The sequence below is a fragment of the Phyllobates terribilis genome, unplaced genomic scaffold (genome assembly GCF_046119375.1).
Source record: "Phyllobates terribilis strain yellow unplaced genomic scaffold, ASM4611937v1 Scaffold_7__3_contigs__length_470593459, whole genome shotgun sequence".
Lineage (NCBI taxonomy): Eukaryota > Metazoa > Chordata > Amphibia > Anura > Dendrobatidae > Phyllobates > Phyllobates terribilis.
This window is the reverse complement of record NW_027362767.1, coordinates 67,398,407-67,416,781: the sequence shown is the minus strand read 5'-3', so window position 1 is coordinate 67,416,781 and position 18,375 is coordinate 67,398,407.

Sequence of the window (18,375 nt, the reverse complement as noted above, 5' to 3'; positions counted from 1 at the left end):
GACAAAGCTTCAGCCTTAACATTCTTTGTCCCCAGGACAAAGGTTACGGAAAAATTGAACCGGGCAAAAAACAGTGCCCACCTAGCCTGACGGGCATTCAAACGTTTAGCTGCATCCAGATAAATCAAATTCTTATGATCAGTGAAAACCTGTAGGATGTCGAGCCCCCTCCAAAAAATGTTGCCAATGCGCGAACGCGAGTTTAATAGCCAACAACTCATGATTCCCAACATCATAGTTGAGCTCTGTCTCAGAAAATTTGTTTGAAAAGAAAGCACAGGGATGCACCCCGTCCTCTCCCTTCTGGGACAGAACTGCCCCTACGCCTATAGATGAGGCATCCACCTCAACCAAAAATGGCTTGGTCTCATCCGTCTGGATAAGAACAGGAGCAGAGCTGAACCTCTCCTTGAGATACTCAAAAGCTTCAATAGCCTCAGTGGACCATTGGACTGTATTAGCACCCTTCTTGGTGAGATCAGTAATGGGTTTAGCGATGACAGAGAAATTCTTTATGAATTTCCTGTAATAATTGGCAAACCCCAAAAACCTCTGTACGGACTTCAAACCTTCAGGCCTCGGCCACTCCAGCACAGCCTGAACTTTCACCGGGTCCATCTCAAAACCATCACAAGAGACAAAGTAGCCCAAAAAACTAATTTTCTGGACAGCAAACTGACACTTCTCCAATTTAGCAAAGAGTGTGTTATCTCTCAGTATCTGAAGAACTCTCTGCCAATGAGACTCAAGATCCGATGAACCAAACACTCAAAATGACGTTCCGGGGTGTTAAAAGCTGTCTTCCATTCATCTCTGTCCTTCACCCGCAGCAAATTATATGCCCCACAAAGGTCAATCTTAGAAAACCATTTAGCTCCGGTCAATTGGTTAAACAAATCCGGAATAAGTGGTAACGGGTAAGGATTGCGCACAGTCATCTTATTAATCTCCCGAAAATCCAGACATGGCCTAAGACCCCCATCCTTCTTTTTGACAAAAAAGAACCCAACCGCCACAGGAGACTTAGAGGGTCTTATGTGGCCTGCAGCTAAACTAGTCTGAAGGTACTCCTTCAAAGCCTCCCTCTCAGGAATTGTCAGATTAAACAACCAAATCTTTGGGAGCTTAGCAACAGGGACGAACTCAATAGCGCAATCGTAATCTCTATGAGGTGGTAAAGCTTTCGACTCCACTTCCGAAAAAACCCTCCAAAAATCCTGAATGGTTTCAGGTAACTCCCCCTTCACAACAGCCGCAATGTGAACATTACAACACTTACCATAACACCCCTGACTCCAGGATCTTATGGAACCAGATGACCAGTCCAGCAAAGGATTATGCACTTTTAACCAGGACAACCCCAGGACGACCGGGGAAGGCAACTTAGCAAGTACAAATAGGTCAATCTGCTCCTGATGTTCCATATTCATAGTAAGCGGAAACCCAGTGACCTTTCGAAGAATGCACCTATGCTCCAGGCGAGTATTATCAATCGCCACCACAGGAAAAGGAGAAGACAAAGGTTCAGAATCAAACTTATACTTTTCAAGAAATTGTTGATCAATCAAATTAAGTGCAGAACCACAATCCACCATTACCTGAAACTCAATCGACAGACCCTGACAGGTGGTATTACCAGGAAAAAACACCCCAGCAAAAGTAAAAACGAAGTGCGAATGGGAGTGTTATTTCTACTGACCATTTTTTTTTCTTTCCTTAAGTGAACCTCGCATTGCTTTAAAAAATGATAAGCCTTACCGCAATACAAGCAAAGTCCCTCAGAGAACCTCCTGTCCCTCACCTTGGAACGGGATGACACCTGCATAGGTTCCCCAGTGTCGGCAGGATTATCGTGAGAAACAGAATCCAGCAATATAAGAAACTTGTCCTCATACTGTCTGGCCCTCAACCTTCTATCCACACGGATAGCTAACTACATGGCATCTTGCAAAGTATCAGGTGCAGGGAATGCAATGAGCAAATCTTTAACCCTTTCACTCAAGCCTGCCAGAAACTTAAACTTGAGTGCAGGGTCGTTCCACCTGACCTCTGCAGACCATCGTCTGAACAGGGTGCAATAACTCTCAGCATCAAGAGAACCCTGTTTGAGACGACTGAGCTTTGCCTCAGCTGATGTAACCCGATCAGGATCATCATACAGCAAACCCATGGCATCAAAAAATGCCTCCATAGACCTCAAACAATGATCATCAGGAGACAAGGAAAACGCCCAGATTTGAGGTTCTTTACGCAATAGAGACATAATAATCCCTACACACTGTAGTTCACTAATAATAATCCTACCTTAGGTTCTTCATAGAGTTCTGCAGGGTATTTACTCACGTACTGCTGAAGACCGGCAACCTCTAGAGTCAACCCTTGCAAGCATTGAGCAAGCTCCTGGATGGTATTCATACTGAAGAAAACCCAGGAAGAGGAGAGGAGAAAAAAAAACAACTTTTTTTTTTTACTTTTAAACGGGTCTGGACATGATATGTTCTGCAACTAAGAACTAAGGAATAGGAAGGAAAAGCTGTCCCTGCACTGAGCCTCTGCTTAAACCCTACGCTGGTGTGGGTGCCCTATTCCTTGTGAATAGCCCCACAGACGATCCTGCACTGAACTCAAATGAAGACCTGAAGGAAGGGGAAAGGGTGTCCCTAAAAGATCTAAGGACTGGGAGCAAAAACAGGAGACCTCCTAAAAGAAAATTTAGTTGCAGAAATGAAGATTAAAGGAAACAAAACTGATGGAACAAGAAGTCCGAGGATATCAATTGTCCTAAGCACAAAGAACTAACAAGGCAACTTAGCCAGAGAACAAGCATAACAACACTGATGTCCAGCGAGGAATGGGAGACAGGTGCTGAGTAATAAAGAGTGAGGAGATCACGTGACCAAGACACCCAGCACCAGAGGAAAAGACTAGAAGCCAGCAAACCACAAAAACATGGCTGAAAAGTAAAACAACATAGATTCTAACAAGATATTGATTAAAATCTTACTTTTTAAAGAGGGGGTGTACTCATTTATGCTGAGCACTGTATACAGTATATACTGTATTTACTCAATGGGAAAGATTGATGAAATTTAATGGATAAGCATTCTGATGTAATTTGCACAAAAACCCTTTGTTTTATGACGTGCAACTTTTTTATTATGGGATTTAGATGTTCTGGGTCATGCGAATCGATTTTTCAACAACTTTATCAGCCTCAACAACAGTGGTCTGTGGCTGCTGGATGAAAGCAGGACAAGCGTCTGTTACCCGACGGCATCCGGAGATCTTTTGATTAGCCGGCCTGTCACACCAGGCCGACTAATCAAAGGAAGAGCAGTTGATGCCGGCAAGTGGAAGTCTGATCACGTGGCTACCGTCCAGTGGCCACAGATTACTGACGCGGCCGTTGGACCAGGTTCTGCATATTGATTTTTACTAATTCTAGTTTTAGACAGTTTCTGTGCTTAATATGACAAGGGGGTTATAGCATTGCTGAAAAGAGTCATGGATGAGAGGGAAAAGGTGCGAGTTCTTACATGCCACATGGTGTGCAAAAAATGAACACCTGAAGACACCACTGAAGACTGAAAAGGTGTCAAAATATAGGCGTTGATTGGCTGCTCCTTAGCACCTTCTGCATACCCTGTATATAGCATAAATGGGATGCAGAAGACACTAAAGGGCAACTTTTCAACATCTATTATTAAGAAGCCCCATTATGTAGAGCAGTAGATCCAGAGCAATGAAGCAATCATCCACAGGAACGTGATGAAGAATGATCTGTATTGTGATTGTTTCAAGTAGACTGTTATGATCTGCAACATAGGCTAAGGAAAGAAGGGGAGAGCTGTCCCTACAGTAAGACTAAGCTGAGCCCCTAAGTTGTAGCGGGCTACCTGTTCCTTGTGAACAGACCCGCCTTCATCCTCGGCTAGTCTGAACGGAGACCTATAGAGAAAGGGAGGGGTCCCTAAAGGAACTAAGGACTGGGACAGAATGGGACACCTCCTAACAGAAGTTGTTGCAGAGCAAAAGATAAACTGATCCTCTTCAATGAGGATCCTCCGGATCCTCCAGGCCCAGGCCTATCCGGAAATCTCCTGTGGAAAGCTCTGACAATTCTAGGGGCAGAGACATCATCCGCCCTTACCCAGGAGTTATCCTCGGGACCGAAACCTTTCCAAGCGACGAGATACCGCAATCTCCCTCTATGCCCTCTGGAATTCAGGATACGAGAAATTTCATATTCGCCGTCTTCCACCACCGGAGGAACTGTGACAGTGGCATCCCTATCCGATACATCAGCCTTTTTCAACAAGGAAACATGAAACACAGGATTAATCTTCCAGGAGGTGGGAACCTCCAACCTAACTGCAGACCGGTTAACCACCTGAAGCACCTTAAATGGCCCCACAAACTTCGGACCCAATTTTTTAGAGGGAATCCTCAACCGCAGATTCTTTGAGGACAACCAAACCATGTCACCCACAGTAAACAAAACCTCTTTACGTTTCCTGTTAAAATACTTCTTGGACTTTTTGTTAGCCTCTTGAAGGTTACAACGTACATTAGTCCAAACTCTCTCCAAATCACTGGAAAAATTCTCCTCCTCCGGCACCACCAACCCCAATTTGGAGAACGAACCAAAAGACGGATGTCTCCCAGTACAACAAAAAAAAGGAGAACACCCAGCAGAGGAGGATGTATGGTTGTTAAGAGCAAATTCTGCGAGTGGCAGAAACTCAGACCACCCCTCTTGATTGTCCGCCACAAAACAACGCAAAAACTGTTCAACATCCTGGTTCTTTCTTTCTGTCTGTCCATTAGACTCAGGATGATACCCAGACGAAAATGACAAATGGACTCCCAACCTGTCACTAAAAGCACGCCAAAAGCGAGCCACAAACTGAGGTCCCCTATCAGAAACAATGTCGGTGGGACCGCCATGGAGCCTGACAATTTCCTTAACAAACGCCTTAGCGAGTGTCTTAGCGCAGGGTAGCTTAATGAATGGAACCAAATGACACATCTTGCTAAAACGGCCCACGACCACCCAGATGACAGTGAAACCCTCGGACACAGGAAGGTCAGTAATAAAATCCATTGCAAGATGCGTCCAAGGTGCACTAGGAACCTCCAGAGGGCAAAGCAACCCCGCAGCAGGAGCATGTGAAGCCTTTGACCTAGCACACACCGTACATTGACGCACCCACTTGATGACTTCCTTCTGCCATCCAGGCTACCAAAAACTGCGACTGATAAGTCTCTTAGTCTCAGAAATTCCTGGATGACCTGCCAACCGAGACTCATGATACTCCACAAACAAATCTCTCCTAAAGGTTCTAGGCACAAACAACCTCCCATGGGGAGTGTTAGATGGGGCATCCTCTTGGGCTTTCAGAATCCCATCTTCCAAAACTGAGTCCAATGCTGCTACCACAACTCCTTTCTGCAAAATGCTCTCCTCCTCCTCGGTACCAACCATGGGAGAAAAGCTGCGAGATAAAGCATCGGCTTTAACATTCTTAGTACCAGGGATATAAGTAACAGAAAAATTAAACCAAGAAAAAAAAAGTACCCACCTAGCTTGACGGGCATTCAAGCGTTTGGCAGCATCCAGATAGATCAAATTCTTATGATCTGTGAAAACCTGAATAGGAAATTTAGCACCTTCCAAGAAATGACGCCAATGTTCAAACGCGAGTTTAATAGCCAGCAATTCCCGATTACCAACATCGTAATTAAGTTCGGTTTCTGAAAATTTTTTAGAAAAAAAAGCACAGGGATGTACTCCATCCTTGTTCTCCTGAGACAAAACTGCACGGACCCCCACCGAAGAAGCATCAACCTCGACCAAAAAAGGCTTGGTCTCATCAGGCTGCATAAGGATAGGGGCAGAACTGAACCTCTCCTTGAGATACACAAAAGCTTCAATGGCCTCAGTAGTCCACTGGACCGTATTAGCACAAACCCAAAAATCTCTGTATCGATTTCAAACCAATAGGCCTAGGCCATTCCTGCACAGCCTGAACCTTCACCGGGTCCATCTCAAAGCTCTCGCTGGAGATAATGTAGCCTAAAAAACTAATTCTCTGCACAGCGAACTCACATTCTCCAGTTTAGCAAAAAGTGAATTATCACTCAATAACTGCAACACCTCACGTACACTCTGCCAATGGGACTCCATATCTGGTGAATAAATCAGAATGTCATCCAAATACTCAACCACATTCTTATCAATCAAAGGTCTCAGGATGTCATTAATAAGGTTCTGAAAAAATGCGGGTGCATTGGTAAGACCAAAAGGCATCACCAGATTCTCAAAATGACCTACCGGAGTGTTAAAAGCAGTTTTCCATTCATCACCCTCCTTCACTCGTAACAAATTGTATGCCCCCTGGAGATCAATTTCAGAGAACCACTTGGTCCCCACTAACTGGTTAAACAAGTCAGGAATTAACGGCAATGGGTAGGAATTGCGTACGGTAATCTTATTAATTTCACGAAAGTCCAGACATGGACGTAAACCCCCGTCTTTTTTTTTAACAAAGAAAAATCCAACGGCCACAGGCGACTTAGAAGGTCTAATGTGACCAGCAGCCAAGCTCGTCTGTATGTATTCCTCCAAGGCCTTTCTCTCAGGGATAGTCAGATTAAATAAGCGACTCTTGGGAAGAGTAGCTCCAGGAACAAACTCAATGGTGCAATCAAAGTCCCTATGAGGAGGTAAAACTTGCGACTCCTCCTCTGAAAAAAACTTCCAAAAATCCTGAATAGGTACAGGTAATTCCCCTTTTTCCACAGCCGCAATGCGACCATTGCAACATTTATCATAGCACTTAGGACTCCAAGTCTTAAGTTCATTAGTAGACCAGTCCAGTAAAGGATTGTGCAGTTTTAACCAAGGCAAACCAAAAACGACTGGAGAGGGTAAATTATTTAATACCACCAAGTCCAAAATTTCTTGGTGAATACCATTGATAGTGAGGGGAAATGCCGCAACCTTGTGAGTAATACATTTCAAAGGAGTGTTATCAATAGCAATCACAGAAATAGGTGATGACAAAGGTTTGGATTCCAATTTAAGTTTTTCCAAAAACCCCTTATCAATCACATTAAGTGTTGAACCACAATCCACAAATACCCGAAATTCAATCCAATCTTCCTGCAATGAAGTACTCCCTGAAAGAAATACTCCCTTAGAGCTCAAACAAGCAATACGGGCGTAACTGACCTTTTTTTTTTCTTTACTTAAACGAAGCTCACAGTTCTTAATCAAATGGTCAGGTTTACCACAATAAAAGCACAATCCCTTGGAAAACCTGCGGTCTCTTTCCTGAGAGCGGAGGGACATCGCCTCAACCTCCATCGGTTCTCAGCCGTCCGAGCAGACCCTCTGGGGACTAGGAGCTGCCATTGCAGGAATTTTTTTATCATTAACCCTGGCACGCAGTCTCCTGTCCACACGTATAGCTAATTGTATGACTTCCTGCAAGGTCTCAGGTGCAGGGAATGCAATAAGCAGATCCTTAACCCTTTCACTTAGACCAGCAAGAAAAAAGCATTTTAACGCCGAATCATTCCAATTCACTTCTGAGGACCACCTTCTGAAGTGTGTACAATAATTTTCAACATCACCTGACCCCTGATTCAAACGCCTCAGTTCTGTCTCAGCAGATGAGACTCGATCAGGATCGTCCTACCTTGGGTTCGACAAAATGCTCTCCAGAACAGCTACTCACGTGTTGCCGGAGCTCGGACACCTTAAGAGACAATCCCTGCAGGCGTTGAGCCAAATCTTGAACAGAAACCATACTGATCCCCGGATTTCTTTCCTTAAAGTTTTTGTTTGGACTGGACTTACTGTTATGATCTGCAACATAGGCTAAGGAAAGAAGGGGAGAGCTGTCCCTACAGTAAGACTAAGCTGAGCCCCTAAGTTGTAGCGGGCTATCTGTTCCTTGTGAACAGACCCGCCTTTGTCCTCGGCTAGTCTGAACGGAGACCTATAGAGAAATGGAGGGGTCCCTAAAGGAACTAAGGACTGGGACAAAAATGGGACACCTCCTAACAGAAGTTGTTGCAGAGCAAAAGATAAACTGACAAAAAGTACTAGAGGTACCAGAGGACCAAGCAAACTAGAGAAAGATAGGCACAAAAGCACCTGGCTAGAGAGACAGTCAAAACAACACTGAAGTCCAGCAAAGCCAGAAGGGCGGAGCTGGAATATATAGGAACATAGACCATGCATTTCAAAGCTCTAAGGCTGCTTTCTCAAGTACAAAGAGACCTGCACGTCGGTAGCTATAATAGGTGTTTATACACTGTTTAAAGAGCACAAGAAAATCCGCTTTTGAAATGACAGAACCGACCACAGGGAGGGTCTTGATTGAGGATAGAACTGTAACAGAATGCAAATGTGCGTACAATATTAGTGAAGAATTAACATGGCTGTTATCTATTAATGTGGACGTAATGGATAGTGAAAACGTGGAGGGCAACCGCTTGTGTCACTGCCATGTGACAAGTGTTTTGATGATTTGCATAATTGCATTATGTAGAGAGATTGACAAACTGGGGTGGCAAGGGCCCACCAGTAACTTTAAATCTAGGGGCCCTCTATTCAGCTATACAAAATAACCTGACCCTATTACACACATTTACTTATTCTTTTATATAATCTTTAGCCCTTTACCCGTTTTTATGTTTTCGGTTTTTGCTCCCCTTATTCCCAGAGCCATATCTTTTTCTTTACTGGTCAATATGGCCATGTGAGGGCTTGTTTTTTGCGGGACAAGTTGTACTTTTTGAATGGCACTATTGGTTTTACCATATCGTGTACTGGAAAATGATTGAAAAATTCCAAGTGGGGTGAAATTGCAAAAAAGTGCAATTCCACAACTGTTTGTTTGTTTTTTTTTTGTTTTTTTTTACCATGTTTGCTAAATGCTATAACTGACCTGCCATTATTATTTTCCAGGTTATTACGAGTTTGTAGATACCAAACATGTATAGGTTCTTTTTTATTTAAGTGGTGAAAAAAATCCAATATTTGCTTAAAAAAAAGCACCATTTTCTAAGACCCGTAGCATCTCCTTTTTTGGGATCTGGGGCTGGGTGAGGGCTTATTTTTTGTTCGCCGAGCTGACTTTTTTATTGAAACAATTTTGGTGTAGATGCGATGTTTTGATCGCCCATTATCGCATTTTATTGAAATGTTGTGGCGACTAAAAAAAATGTAATTCTGGCGTTTATATTTTTTCATTGTTACACCGTTTACCGATCGGATTTTTTTTTTTTATATATAGATAGATCGGGTAGTTCTGAACGCGGCGATACCAAATATGTGTATTTTTTTTTTTTGTTTTATTTTGATTAAGGCAAAAGGGGGGTGATTTGAACTATTATATTTTTTCATTTTTTTTATATTTTTAAAAATCTTTTTTTTTTACTTGCTTAGTAGACTTGAAGCTGCGATCATCTGATCGCTTGTGCTACACATAGCAGGGCTTCAGCTGTCGGAGTTTGACAGCGGCATTTAACATGTTAACAGCCGCGGGTGAATCGCAATTCCACCAGCGGCTGTTAGGGGCACATGACAGCTGATCAAATCAGCTGTCATGTACTGGGAAAAATGCGGGCTCAGCGCCTGAGCCCGTATCTAAGGGAGGGAGATGACCTTGGACGTACCTATATGTCCAAGGTCGTAAAGGGGTTAAACTGAGTAGTTTGTATAGTGAATGATAAGATGCTGTCTTTCTCTGTAAATATTAAATCACTTGTTTTCGCAAAGTTCATTAAAACTCCTTCACAGGGGCCCGCCAGGGGATTCACCTGCTCACCGGTGGGCCAGTCCAAGATTTTGTAGAGGAATTGCATGAAGGTAGCAACAGGACCTATACTAGGTGGCGAAAGGAGATGTAAAGAAATTGACCTAGACTTGTATCTAAATATCCTGGTAAAAGAAGGTATGGCTTGAAGACACTCCACCATACCTACAATCTTAGTGGTCGCTCTGGGAAAAAAAATAGATAATTGGTCTCTCCAAACATACTGTGAGCCCCATTGGGGATAGGGACTGATGTGAATGGTACAGAACATGTTGCTGCTATTTAAGCTATGATAAAATGTCACAATTATTTATGGATTCTTTGAACCCATTGAGGGAAATAAGCTAAGCTAAGTGTCCAGGGATTTCAGGGACACAACTATTGTAGTTTTCATGAGGCCATAGTCACAATACAGTACTGCGGATCTGTACACTTTTGTGTATTCTAATTACATCCTCCTGAATGCAGATAGTTTGTCTACGGCACTACAGATGATTAACTTGATACAGAAACCGTGCGTTCTGCGGACCGGTATTGACCGAGATATTAAATTTTGGCGGGATTAAAAGCTGATTATGCAATACATTACAAATGCTGGGAACAGTGTTATAACTTACAATGTATTAATTCTCGAAATGCAGAGAAGAAAATCATTACTTTACTCCATGGCTCATAGTGGATGGCTGTATAAATCTACCTGACCAATTTGTGTAGTCTAGGTGCAACCTTGCAGTTCCTTGTCCTGCCATTACCACCTTACAAACAGATCAGTGTTTGTTCTTGTATGTAATATAATGTATTTGGCTTTGTCAGAACAACAATCTCGTTTAGGACCCTATAAACCCGCTATACACTGCATTTACCATATGCATTAATTAATCCTCTATGCATAAAAAATGGAAAACCCTGAGAAGGTTTGAGCTTTCAGTCCTTCTTATCCTCGGTTCTTTCTTACTAGGTGTCCCCTTACTTATGAGATAAAGATGAAGAAAGCTGGTGGTCCTGGGACTCAAGGTGGCCCATCTACGTGCCAAGGCTATTCCTCCAGAAGTCCTAGAACAATGAGAAAATAAAAAGATCCTAGAAATCTAGCTAACAAGCAGGAGATACGGCTTAACTAAATGAATGTTTTATGCTTGTTAATTTCAGTCGAAGCATCTAAGGAAGAATCACTCATTTTTTGAAACCTATTACTGACTAACGTCTCCCATACACATTAAAGGAATTCTCTAGGGATTTGATATTGATGACCGATCTATAGGATTACTGATCAATAACAGATTGGTGGGGGTCCAACAACCGACTCCCCCACAATCAGCTGTAATTTGGTCCATGTTGGTGGCCAGATGCAAACTGTGAATAGAGCTACACTGCGCAGCTCAGCTCAATGTGTGGCGCCCCCTGCCAGATACTGCACATCAGCTCCTATTTGTTTCTTATCAGATGATGTTGAGATTAGACAGATATTGGTTTTAGATGCCCAATTCTAAAGTGTCAAATTAAGCCTTATTCTTCTCTCTATGTCTAGAGTTCATGCGTATGGGCGAGTCAGTAGAGAGCGCGTATTTGGTTAGTGGACATCAAAGATGTATGGACACGTCCAGTCTAATTTTTCAATGGAGAGAGCAAGTCTGTTTGCTCCCTTTAGCTATGAGGGACATAACTTGCTCATGGACCCCAATGGAAAAATCTGTAGAGGGTTCCCCTCACCTATTTATTATTTATTTAATAATCTTTGGCTTGATCTCGAGCCATGGCAACTTGGTGGATGAACGCTTTATATTAAGATCGATTTTGTGTAAGCCTAGATAGGTCCACCAGGGTCTTCTCCACCGTTATCTTGATAGTATCAAACCATCGGGCTGCTGGTCTTCCTTTTCGCCTTGTTCCTTCTATTCTTCCGACCATGATGTCCTTCTACAGTGATTGCTCTCTTCATATCATGTGTCCAAAGTAGACAAGTCTTATCTTCGTGGTCCTTGCTTCGAGTGACATGTCTGGCTTTATTTGTTCCAAAACTGATTTGTTCTTCTTGCCATCCATGGTATTGATAACATCTTTCTCCAGCACCACATTTTGAAGACGTCCATTCTTCTTCTGTCCTGTTTCATTATAATGAAATTATATCGTTCAGGTTTCGCATCTGTATGTTACCACAGAAAAGACCAGACTATATACGAGCCGTGTCTTCGTCGCCAGTGAAATTTTTCTCAATTTGAAGACCTTGTCCAGTGACTTCATTGCCAGTTTGATAGTGATACCCCCTCACCTATGATGTGCCATTTATACTAGATTTTTTATGGGACAAAAGGGCTACCTCAGACACCACGGCCATGTAGTTGCTGCTACCTCAAAAACTATGACCCTAGAGAAGCAATAGTCTGATGTTATCACACTTATCTTTCGATGTTGAATTACCTTCACACAATGTGGCCGTGCTGTGGGTTTTTGTTCCTGAAGCTGTGGCAGAAAATATAATGTTCTGCCATGATTTCTCCAAATCACATAAAAAATATTAACCTTGTACTATGTGTGTGGCCAATAAATAAAGCACAACATGTGTATATGTGGCGCCCCTGAGGGTTCGGTCACCACAGAGGTACTGCATCTCACCCAGAGGTGTGGTATCTCACTCTCAGGTAAGGAAGGAGTACAGCTCGGGACCCTAACACCTGCATCCAACACATACCCGCAGTGGGGGTAGGGCGAGATTGCTCCTAAGGGAGAGCACAGTGCCGGGTCCCTAGCTGTGGGAGGGGCTATGTAGTGGGTGTGGGTGGAGAAAGTAGCTTAGGGGAGCACATGGAAGAAAGGTATAAATAGAGAAGCCATCTTGTTTAGTGTGATCAGTCCAGATCAGAACAGTGAGCAGTGAGTGAGAACAGTCTACAGTGAGAGGAGTGGAGCAGGGCAGATGGCCTGAGGAGAGGCCCAGGACTGAAGAAAGAGGAGAGGGAGCAGGAAGGGCTCCAGGAACGGAAGAAGGGACCCCAGGGGTACGGGCAGTGCTGGAGGCCACCAGTACGCCCGAATCTACCGGGAGGTGGAGTGGTCAGGCCACACAAAGGGGACCGGTCCCTCAACTAGCAGAGAACTTTTTGACTCAACTAGAAACCGGAGGCTGCAGTATTTCAAGTAGTGCAGCCCACAGTCCATATCAGTCTCACCAAGAACGTAGCTATAGAGGACCCAGGGGACGGAACAGACGTCGCCCGACAAGGCCCACAGGTACCAAATTGGGGCACTTGGTATGAGGTGCAGGGAGACGGCCAGAGAAAGGACACAGAAGGGGGTCCCGTTAAGTACTCTGGAGATATCTGAGGGTTGCCCGAACCCCTCTCTGAGTAAGCGCAGCACGACGAGGGAAGTTACACTGGTACCTGTAACTTGGACTGCAATAACCGTGAGTAAAGACCCTGAGGACTGCACCCCCCTGTCTCTGTGATTATTATCTGCGCCATCACCCCCGCACTACAACGCCCAGCACAACCTATTACTTCTACACTGCCCTGGAGCTAAGCTCTACCTGTGGAGCACCACACCAGCTTGGCTGCACTATCATCAGCTCCAGAGGACCTGCTCCGCAGCGGCGGCTCCCTTTAGCCACATACCACAGGTGGCGTCACGAGCATTGTACATAATTCCCCTGTAAATAATTCCCTATTGAATGACCACCCTGGGTCACGGACCGGGTCACCACCACTGTGACATCCCTCGGCATCTACCGGCCTGGCACCGGGTACCCCACGGCCCAGGGGGCGCGCCATACACATCCCTAAAGAGCTTAAATGAATCGATTCAGAAATGCTCGTCTTCATGAGCACCATATGTGCCATGTTTTAAGATAAAAGTATCCTCATAAACAAACAATTTTCACATGAGTGCTATACAAGCAATTTTATGTTCGGCACTGAAGACACATTAAAAAGGACTTGTCACTAGGTCAGACAGCACTTGTACGTTAAGGGGACCTGTCACTAGGTCAATGATCCAGATCTAATTTTATTCCTGTTGCTCCCTTGAGGATTCCATTTTTTTCTTTTTATAAATCCACCATACGGTTCCAGAGATAAGTTCCTTTATATTTAGTGCTAAATTGTATGGTCTTTCCAGGGGGTGTGGCTCACATGATCCTCTGGGGCGTGGCTTTAGGCTACTTTGCATAATTATCAAGTGAGCCACGTCCCTTTGTAAAGTCCATAAAAATAGCACTTTATAACAAGCCCAATATCTCTGGAATCGTATGGTGGATTTGCAAAAAACAAAAACAGGAATAATCAGGGGAACAACAGGAATAAGAGAAGTACAAAAACTGGGCACTTTTGACCTGGTGACCAGTCCTTTTTAAAGTCAATAAGCCACTTTGTGTTATCGTTCCCACTAAAATGTTAACCTTTCTGAGAGAATTGCGTCTGAATGGGTTTAGTTCTCAGATATTTCCAGCCAAAGTCTATTCCTTGGGTGTCAGAGGTGACAGACAGTCGTCCTGCAGTGGTTGGCAGGAGATCTCCACGTTTGGCAATGCAGACAGCTGACTAGATAGGAGGCTGTCTTTAGGACTCTGCGACAACCTCCCTCTGGCCTGGGTGTATATATACCTGATCTCTCCAGGTGGGCGTTGCCGGTTATACTCATTTCTACTTGGAACTTGGCTGAAGCAGTATGACGTTCTCTCTGGAGTCTTGAGGCCGTGTGCCCTGTTGGAGTTTCTTCTAAAGCTAAGTTGTTATTCCCCTGTGTTGTCTTCCCCTTTTGTATTTAGAGTGCTAGCAGAGGTTGGCTAGTGCTCATCTCCTTCCACCCCCAGCTATAGCCTTACGCCAGGGATAGTAGGGTGAGGCACGTGATCAGCGACAGCTGCAGAGGCTGTAAAGGGATGTTAGGGGGAGAGAGGGTGATGCTAGTCCAGATTAGGAGGTCACCTCTTCCCCCTTTCCCTAGTGTCTGGGCTCCCTTTCCCTTTCTCCTCTGTGTTGCACTCACATCTGGCGTGACATTGGGTCAGTGAAAAATAGACAGCCCATAGGTGCAAAGCCATTTCACCTCTAAAAAACTAGGATGATTTCACAATTTGTCTAAATACAACCTTAATTTGATGAAATGTTCATTTGTGGCACCCTGCTACCACAGGTACCACAGGACCCAAAAGGGTGCATGAATGGACTTCTCCACAAGAAGCCCTCACTACAAACAGACACCTCCACCCTTCCACCTCAGACCACCAGAGGGATATATAAACTGGGAGGGTGGAGTCAGTTAGTCAGTCTCTCAGTCTGAGAGAGAGTGTGCTGACACTGAGAGAAGTGAAGACGCAGTACGTCTGCTGCTGTGCTGAGGGCCCAGAGTGTGGCCGAGGCAAGGAGAGAGGAGAGAGGAGTTAAGGGGGCAGAGGTGCGTCTGAAGCTCACCCCAAGATACAAGCCGGACACCGGGTCCGCTCCTACAGGGTTCTCTACACCCAGTGGGGACAACCGGCATACCAGGAGGCTTCCAGACCCCTGGTCATCCTGAAGCTACCAGCAATAACAGGACTAGGAACCACGAAGGCCCCGGCGTCCAGGGATAGTGGTTGCCAAAGAAAAGTCCTACTACCAAGCGGTCAGGTGAGAAAGCAACACAACATAGAAGCTAGGCCAAGTTCAAGGCTGGCTACAAGCTTAGAGAGAGGAAGACATGGATCAGGAGGCCTTATACCCGCTCACTGGGGAGAGTCCTGAAGTGCACCCTTCCTAGCAAGTACCCTGGACCATACCTGCCGCTACATCAGTAAAGGTACTGAAGCAATCCCCCTGTGTGCGTGTCCGTCATTCCCCCTGACCCGACCGGGCCATCTCTCACCTGCATCCCTTCTATCAACCCTGCCCCGGGGTCCCGCTCCGCCTGTGGGGAGAAGAAACATCCCAGCTGCCATCCCATCACCCCCCGGAGGTCTGCAGCAGCGCTGGTAACCATTACCAGAAACCACAGGTGGCGTCATGAGACAAACTGTTAACAAAACCCCTTTTAAAGAGTAACCCAGAGGACAGGCCCGGGAGCCGACTGCCGTGACGTGATATCCTACAAAGAAGGTAAAGGCCCGGGTACCGAGTCTCCCCCTATATCCCCCTGGGCGAGTCAGCTCTTCCTGGTGTCACGAACAGGATTTCGTGCCCATTGCCACCAGGTACTGTGTGCCGTATTTGAACTGTGCTTAAACTGTGGTGAACATCGCCGCCATTACCGCGTCGCTGCGTGGGAAGAAAAGGGGCGTAACCGCGGGAACCAGAGAGGCGTGAACGTTGGTAGCACGCGAAGCTCAAGCCCCGCCTCGCGCTCTGGTGCAGCACCAGGAAGCATCAGGTCCTCGAAGGAGATCATCGTCTGCGGAGCTGTGGCCTACCCGAAAAAGAAAGAGAAGGTAGGCTATGGTTTACTAGGGGGGCGCAACCATGGCCGACGACCAGCAAGACGCCGGAGCACCAGTTAATGCTCCCGATGTTCAACTTGCGCCCAGCGCTGCTCAGGCCGGAGCGGCCGCCCCACCAGCAGGGGTCGTGACCCCAGTGATACCCATGGCCCTGCCGTACGTTCCCGTAGCAAAATGGCTTCCCCAGTATGACGGCAAACCAGACACCCTGTCTGGATTCAAAAGGAAAATATGCGGTGTATTAGATATGTACTCAATGACTGGTAAACAGAGAGCCGCTGTTGTGCTGGGACAATTGACTGGTGCAGCAGAGCGGGAAGTTGAAACCTGGCCAGCTGCAGACCAGGAATCAGTATCCATTATATTTAAGAGACTGCAAACTGTCTTTGAAAACCGCACTGAGACAGATCTTCATAGGAGGTTCTACCACTGTACCCAGAAACCTGAGGATGGTATCCGGGACAATGCCTGGCACCTACAAGAGGCACTGCGGGCCCAGAAACAGGTTAGTCCAGCCAGCATACATGATGAGAACAAAATGCTGATTGAACAATTCATCCTGGGGTTAAGGTCCCAGGAGGAGAGCAGAACTGTACAGTGATGGGCCTTAGATCATCCAAATGCCACCTTTGATACCCTGAAGGACATGGCTATTAAGGGCCTTCAGCCCCTGGAAACATCAGATATTGCTATCCAGCGTTACCAGGGTGGGGCCACCCCAATGGCCACAGCACTCACAGCACCTTCATTAGCAGCTGAGACAAAAGTGAAAACAGCGCCCCCTAGCGAGCTGGACAGCCTGCGCTCTGTAGTGCGTCAACTAAGTAAAACCCTGACCACTGTCCTGAGCGCCCTGCAGCTACAGGCGGAGCCAGAGCCGGATGGAAGGATCCTACTCGCCGACAGTCCTGAGGATGTCCCCTGGATGAGGAGAAGAAGGAGGACAACGCCACCCCATGGGAGGACCAACGACCCACATCGCCCTCCAGGAGATTTCATCTGCTACCGTTGCCACAAGGCAGGCCACACCGAGCGGATCTGTCCTTTAAACGGGCAAACCCTGGGGCCAAGGGCCGACACCCAGGAGTAGATCAAAGAGGCCCATCAAGCTGGTACGACCGGTTTGTAGGAGGAAGGCCTTTCCTGTCCATCATGCTGGACGGCATAGCAACACCTGCACTTCTGGACACCAACTCACAGGTAACCATCATACCTGATGTCCTCTACAAAAGGTCCATAGATGAACTCCGCCCGCCAGCCCCAAATCTCTCTGTGTATGCCTCCAATGGCCTTCCTCTTAACCTAGTAGGGGTTAAGGACGTGACAGTGAAGGTGGGGAGAGTGGAACTAAAGGACCAAGGACTGATAGTCATAGAATCTTACCCTGGTGATACAAATCCATATATGATACTTGGTACAAATGTTGTTGGTAACTGTTTGGGAGAAGTGTTGTTCTTACTCCAACAGATTGCTGACACTGCCAAACCAGGGCAGAGGAAGGTACTCCACAAGGAAATTCGCGCCCTCCTGTACCAGCAACAGGTAAAGCTAACAGGTGGTGAGATTGGTAATGTACGGGTGACAGACCCGATACCCATTGTGATTCCCCCAATGAGTGAAATGCTGATTTGGTGTAGGGCGGCAATAGGTCTCATGGGACAGAACTACCAGGCGGTAGTAGAGCCCATCAACTCAGAGCACAGACCTACACTCCTAACTGCTAGAGGGGTAGTTGATGTATGCAATGGAAGGGTACCCGTACGTCTCCTAAATTGTGGGGAGGAGGAAGTCAAATTGCCATGATATGCCACTGTTGCCAGACTGTATACTGTGAATAATGATGCCATACACACAGTGGAATCCTTGACCCCACCAGATACAGTGGAGGACAATGACTCTGAAGCTCAGCTGGAGGAATGGTGTCAACAGCTCCATGTTGGGACTGACGCCACTCCTGTCCATCAGAAACACGGTGTTTACAGAGTGGTTCAGGAATATTAGCAGGTGTTTAGTAAACACCCACTTGATTTTGGAAGGGTTAAAGGGCTACAACACCACATACCCACCGGTAACAATCCACCCATTAAGGAGCGTTACAGACCCATACCACCAGCACATTACCAAAAAGCCAAAGAAATG